This window comes from Haliotis rubra, unplaced genomic scaffold (assembly GCF_003918875.1).
Source record: "Haliotis rubra isolate DU_JTF1 unplaced genomic scaffold, ASM391887v1 Scf2184, whole genome shotgun sequence".
NCBI lineage: Eukaryota > Metazoa > Mollusca > Gastropoda > Lepetellida > Haliotidae > Haliotis > Haliotis rubra.
The window spans coordinates 9,805-16,472 of NW_025766208.1; the positions used below are offsets into that span (position 1 = coordinate 9,805).

The 6,668-nt window shown below is 37.7% G+C and overlaps 1 long non-coding RNA gene across 1 annotated transcript; it reads left to right on the top strand.

Annotated features, from left to right (window-relative positions):
* Nucleotides 1-2,881: 2,881 nt before the first annotated feature.
* Nucleotides 2,882-6,401, top strand: LOC124277131. Its single transcript, XR_006898751.1, has 3 exons — nucleotides 2,882-2,967; nucleotides 5,460-5,752; nucleotides 6,317-6,401. It is a non-coding gene; the product is annotated as an uncharacterized LOC124277131 (long non-coding RNA).
* The last annotated feature ends 267 nt before the right edge of the window (nucleotides 6,402-6,668 follow it).

Consider the following 6,668-nt stretch of genomic DNA (forward strand, 5'->3'; position numbering starts at 1 on the left):
TATATGACTCAAGGTTTCAGTATCTAACAGCATGTTTAATCTGTGATGATAAGCCATGTCTCTACAGGGAAACTGGAAGGTATTCGCCTCATGTATAAAGTATTTGTTTCGATATTTCATATGGTAAGTAGAAGAAGGAAGCAAATTGTGGCCAAACTGCTTTGTTTCCTATTGACGTAGTTTTGTCCACCTAATGTAGAAACTAATGATCATTGCTTGTTGCGACAGGCTACTTAGGAAGTGATCTTGGGATGGACATATTATTTACACAAGATGTCCTCCAATGAATGAATAGTGAAGGGAATAAATGTGGAAACTGTACAAGATGTTGTGTCACTGTATTCCGCAACCTGTGAGATGACAAGACATAATGAGCCATTGCATATGTTTATGCGCAGGATACGCTCATGTTTCTGGTATCATCGTAAACATCGATTCATGAGCACAGCCATATAGGGCTTGAGATAAAACCGGAAGTGTAAATTGGCACGGATGGTTTATAGCTGTGGAAATGTCTGGCACCCGAAGTAAACAGAATTTTGCGTTCCGTCAGTGATACAAATAGGAAACACTAAATGTACGTGAATCAATTCTCCAAGGCCAATATGATCAAACATGAATGGGAAACGGTTTTTAAAAGTCTAATTCATATAAAATTGATTCAAAATGTTTATCTGATTTTTCTTGTCAAGATCAATAATGAAAATAGATCAGATATTGTAGTTTCCTGCAAAGCCTAATCGTCAAAGGTGCGGCATTTAGCTGCCACAACCTCTGTTTCAGACGCTGGCTAGAATTCGTTCGTTGCGGGTCCGAGTCCCGGATTTGCCCTGATTATGGTCATAGTTTGTGAGACCCATGCCCAGGCTTTATTTCCACGTAGCGAAGGTCCACTAGTTTCATACACTGGTAATTGCTGTCAGGTTGTGACCTTTAAAATATTTCCCGTTACAATTCTATAAACTTGCGAGCGCTAGATACTATTGCGTTATCTTATATTTTATAACAGTCAAATATTTCCTGTTCATAATTTCCCATGTGCAACTATGTTTTAAATTAGCTCTCAGCCATATTTGTACAATACTAAATGAACTGTTTTTTCATAATGTGACTTCAATAGTTTTCCGCTGCATTTTATATTGTCAGAATATGTATTCAATACAATACAATACAATATAGACGTCACAAAAAAAAGCGACTGTCACAAGTCTACATACTTCAGATGTACTGGTTCTCCGCCACACTTTTCTAAGCATGTTCAGGACAAATATGGCAATGTATTTCATTATTCTAATTTCTCATAATTCAGATATGTCCTGGTCATTTGTTTCACTCATAGATAGCAGCAAATTCCTTTTACATTAATGTTATGAATATGCATTATGAGTTTTGAAAAAGATAAACAATCCAGTGACTGATACGATCATGAACATCAACCCTGCCTATGCGATCTTGTACGACTCTTCTTACATGACATAGGTTACAGACCAATTCTAATCCAGATCTTAGCGATACTAAACACAACTGCAGTATATTGGATATTGAACTGTGGACATTGTCGCCTTCCTGTTGTAAAAGAAAATCTATTTGTGCTAGATGTTCAACTTTAATATTTAAAGGACATGAAACAGATATACGAATACCTTTTAGGCCATATTACCTCTCTTTAAAGGAAATTATATTGACTGTATCGGGTCGAATCTGGTGCGTTGAATGCCATAGAGATTAGAAGACAGTACAATGTGTACATATATATTGAAACATTAACTGTTATAGGCAGACTATGTGAGTGGTAGGTGCTGGACATATAGCAGGACATGTGGTCCTTTCTCACGAACACCTGGTATCCTGTTTCACCATTGACTTCTCTTTGCTCCAATGTAAACTTGGCGGATGAATAGTTCGCACCGGATGACTTGCCTCTGATTTGGAAAATGACTGTTCGGTGAAGCACACAACACATCTGGACGTACATCTTGTTAACTTTTAATCTAAGTAGAATTTGTTTTTGAATTTTAACAATAGTCGTTTTATTCCTGTATGGCTTGCTGACCACACCGACCCAAATGTAGTGCTTTGCAGTCTCTAGTACATATTAAACAAGATTTGAAATAAGACATGTACAATCTATTTCGCAACGTCCCTTTTGCTGTATGAGCTGTAATCAAAAACAGTCGGAACAATCAACAATGAATTGATTAAGACATTTATCTCAAGACTTATTTCCGAAAGAGTGTCCAGTATTTGCTATGATAGATATCAGCAATTCAATTCCATGCACGAAGGGCAGCGATGCTGTAGACCTCCAGTTAACATTGCTGTACCTCCAGTACTTTCCCGCAAGATAATGCCAGGCCGTGTTGCTTCGAAATTGTACGTCACTTTCAAAGGCCGCCTCAATCGCTTCCGTAACTAATAAAGGCATTACAGGACGAGCGGGCCAGGATTACAAGACTTTTCAGTACATATTGGGACAATGCAGAGCTGTTTATCAAGACACTTGAATTGTTATCACAGTAGGTACTGAGGATAACGTCCACATCTGAACATACTTCATCACTGATTAAACTTTTATTGACTTATATATGATCACTTACATTTCTGTGTGCCTAGTTTGCTTGGCTGCAAGTGATAGTTTATTAAATGGGTTATCCTACTTTGAACACAGCAGAATAAACATGTCAACATTCACAACAAGCGTTTCTATTTTTCGTGAGCATAGAACGTCCTCGACGAGAAGTCGTTTTATATCCTGGTCGTAACACGCATATTCACTTGACCCAGACGACTGTTAATGATTTGTACGCGGAAGTTGTTCAAAATAATAAATTTAATCTGTTATTTCGGCTTATATAAAGAAGTTTTCCGGCATGTCATTTCGCGGATAGGACGAAATGGGGCGCCACATGTGGTATATCTGGATTGTTTACATACATTGCATACTCATCATAGTCCGAGATACGCAAGGTAATTTTCAATACGATTGTTTCGAAACTTCAAGAAATCTAAATGTGTATGGCTATTGAGCTTAGTAATACCTTGTATTCACTGTATTTTGTGTATAAATTTAATGGTATGGTAAGCATTCTTGTCAGAGTAAACAGTACATGCACAGTATACTGCCCAAAGGTTTATGTTTCAATGAGATATATTTCAGTAGTAATAACACATAATTGGGCAATGCATTTCAAAATGTCTTCATACACGCTTTTCGAAATTTCCTTATGTTTCGAGAGAGTGAGTGAATATGGTTTTACGCCGCTTTTAGCAATATTCCAGCATTATCACGACGGGAAACACCAGAAATTGGCTTCACACATTGTGCCCATGTGGGGAATCGAACCCGGATCTTCGGCGTGATGAGCGAACGCTTTAACCACTAGGCTACCCCACCGTCCCCTTATGTTTCGAAGACAGATTTGGTATATGGTTAGGAAGTGCTTATAACTGCAAGGACTTTTAATATTTGAGTGGGGTTTCATTCATGGGTCTGTAAATAACTACTTTATACATAATATTCTGTGTTTTGACAATAGTTTCCAAAGCTGAATAATTTTTGAAAGAGCCCATTTATATATTAATATTAGGTTGTATGTCAGTTGTTGTTTGAGGCGTATTGAAGTGAGGAACACAACGTTTCGAAGTATATACTTACTCCTTCACCAGGTGAGTGAATGAGTCAATATTTAACGTCACATCGGCAATATCTCAGCCGTATCGTGACGAAAACGATTTATACAAGAAAAAGTGAAAAGTGAAAAGATTAAAACTTGTCGACGATGGACAGTAAAAATACCAGAGAATCACAGATATGAATATAAAACTAGCACGCAAAGCTAAAACATTCCAGTTAAAGAAGACAATACAGTATATAAAACACGGGCTATAGATCGCCAACGACTGAAGGTAGATCACCATATACTTGGAACCATGGGGACTTACATTACTTTTGCTACCTGCATGGACCCTAGCTGGATCCTTCGTCAGGTGAATGAATGCTATGAAGCCGAGGGCATATATATGTACATGTAAGAACAGCAATTTAATAAGACAATAAAGGTGGAGGTGGAGGCCTCATAGCATACGAATAGTTGTTGTGAAAGGAGATAATGGCTAGAGCCAGATTGTTTGACAAACGAGGATTCTCTTAATATGCGTGGTGATTTATAATGCTTCAGCATTAATCATGGCCGTTTCTCAAACTAAATCATTATTTAATTTTCAGTTGTTTTAAGTACGTTCCCCTAACAATATAGCAGGTGTGGGTTTTAGGTGATATTCCATAATGCGACTGACGTGGTGTTTGCATGAAGAAAAGCTGTTTTCTGTTTCCTGCTGGAGCGAGTCACATTCATTTGGGAGAAATCTGTTCATGACAGGTTGATCTGTCATATTCACAAAAGATTTAACCGTTCTCAACCTTGCATCTGAAACTATGTGATAGATGTCTTTACAAACAAACTATAATGTGGATGTATACACATTGAACATTCATCACCCATGCTTCTGTCCTTCTTTGGACATCATCTTATGTACGCATTTGGATGCTATTATTATTATGTATGTGTGTAAACAGTATTTTCTTTACGATCTACCCATGTATTTCTGCAGATGAGGGTGGAGATTGACATTTTACAATTTACAGATTATATATTTCAAACGTGGGTCATTACGTCCCTGTTTTGTTGTTGAAAATATCAGTTGTCCTATTTTGAGCGTTTTTGTTTGTTTTTAATTTCCAGCTTACATACAGCATCCTTACATTGTGTCCAAACACGGGGATGGGGATGGTACTTTGACATGTTATGTCTTTCTACACGGGGAACTTGTATCTTCCATTTCCTTCACATGGAAGGAAAATGGCAATGTGGTGACGAACGGAGGGAGGTATAACATAACATCAGCTGACGGGACATTTGATAGCAGGAAATTATTTCAATAGTACTCTCACAAGCACGGGTACGAACATAGGAAACACAGGAAACAGATACACGTGGCAAGCTGATGTGGATGACGGAATAGACAAAAGGACATTGATGAGTGAGGAGTACGAACTTGATAGTGCGTGTGAGTTCATAATGCTATTTGGCATAATACAAACTGGAAATTATACATATTACGTACTTATATCATATAGCAGGGCTTGGCGTCATATAATAGATGACTTGCTAACCTTGTCAGCTTGCTGACGGGGTTAACCTCTTTGAGCCATATGGACAAGGCGTCCAAATTCGGATCAGAGGACCCATGGTTCAAATCCCAGCACGGTCCCTATATTTATATGACAAGAGTGGCAAATGATATTTGTACTAAAGCTGCTTTATGCAATCCGTTACTTCATGAGATATATATCAGATATATTGAAAACTAAATATAAATAGGTTTTTCAATTTTTTCACTTTTTCTTTATTATCATTGCTGAGGTTTTACATTCATTACAGCTTTTACATTCATTACAGCATCCCTTCCCCTTACATGGTGACCCGTTTGGGAAGCAGTGTAACACTGTCCATCAGCTGTGATAAGGATCCAACGTCTGCGAGGTCTCCTAATGGAAAAGTCATATTTAAGACGCATTATTCAATGGTCTATGTTCAACCAAACAATGTGCCAAAGATTAAAGTTGGCGGCGTGGCAATATCATCTGCCAAATATAGCATCAGCTTTGTGATTCAGAACACAGTTGATGAAGATGCTGGTCAATATTACTGTGGCATGAATCGTGCTGGACGACAGTCTCTTATCATCTATGGTAAGAACTAGTCATCCTTTGACGTATCCCATTCAAGCCATCGATGACAGTGGGGTTTTTTTTGTTTTGCTTTTTTATAATTTTTGTTTTTTACATAACAGCAATTGCATCCATCATGTCGACCTGTTTGTATTCCCAAAAGCATATCTATTTTTAGATAAGTGCTGTTTTAAAAATCCTAATAATGGTATCTACCTTTCTAACTAAGTAAGCTAATGGCATCGGGGATTTAATCATGTAACTTCCTATTGCTTATGTTGTATTTCAAATGTTCGTTCATAAGAAAACGTGTTGATAAACCTTTTACTTACATTTGGGTACAATGACATTAAATTGATGACTATCATGAAAAGAAAATTCGTTACGTTACAAGATATTGACGTCATAGCTAGAAGAACGTTGCGATGCTGCTATGCTGTTTAACATTCACTATAGCTGAGAAGCTGAGAACAAAACAAGGCCAGTGACAAGTTTCATATTCTCAATACTGAATTAGAAATTACACTTCAGTATGACCACTATGGCAACCTTTTAGAATTTGTCTGGGTTTTCGTATCTATACAGATCTTCAGAATCCATACATCGTCTCTCCTCCACTCCTTGACAGACAAGATGTTCATATGACATGTCTGGCATACGTCCGGATTTTCCAGCCGCCTCACCACTGAACGTGTCCATTATTTGGAAGACAAATGGCAGTACCATTGGAAGACAAGGAGACTACTCCGTTACTACAAGTACTTTAGATGAGGACTGGATATCGAGCAATCTAACAACACACAGTAAACATGGGGATAGATATTCCTGTCTGGTAAAACTGCAACAGGGTTTCCGTTCAGAATGGAGCGAACCTTCCACGTTAAACACTAATTGTAAGTAATTGGATTTACGTCATTTATGTAAAAGTACCACGCAG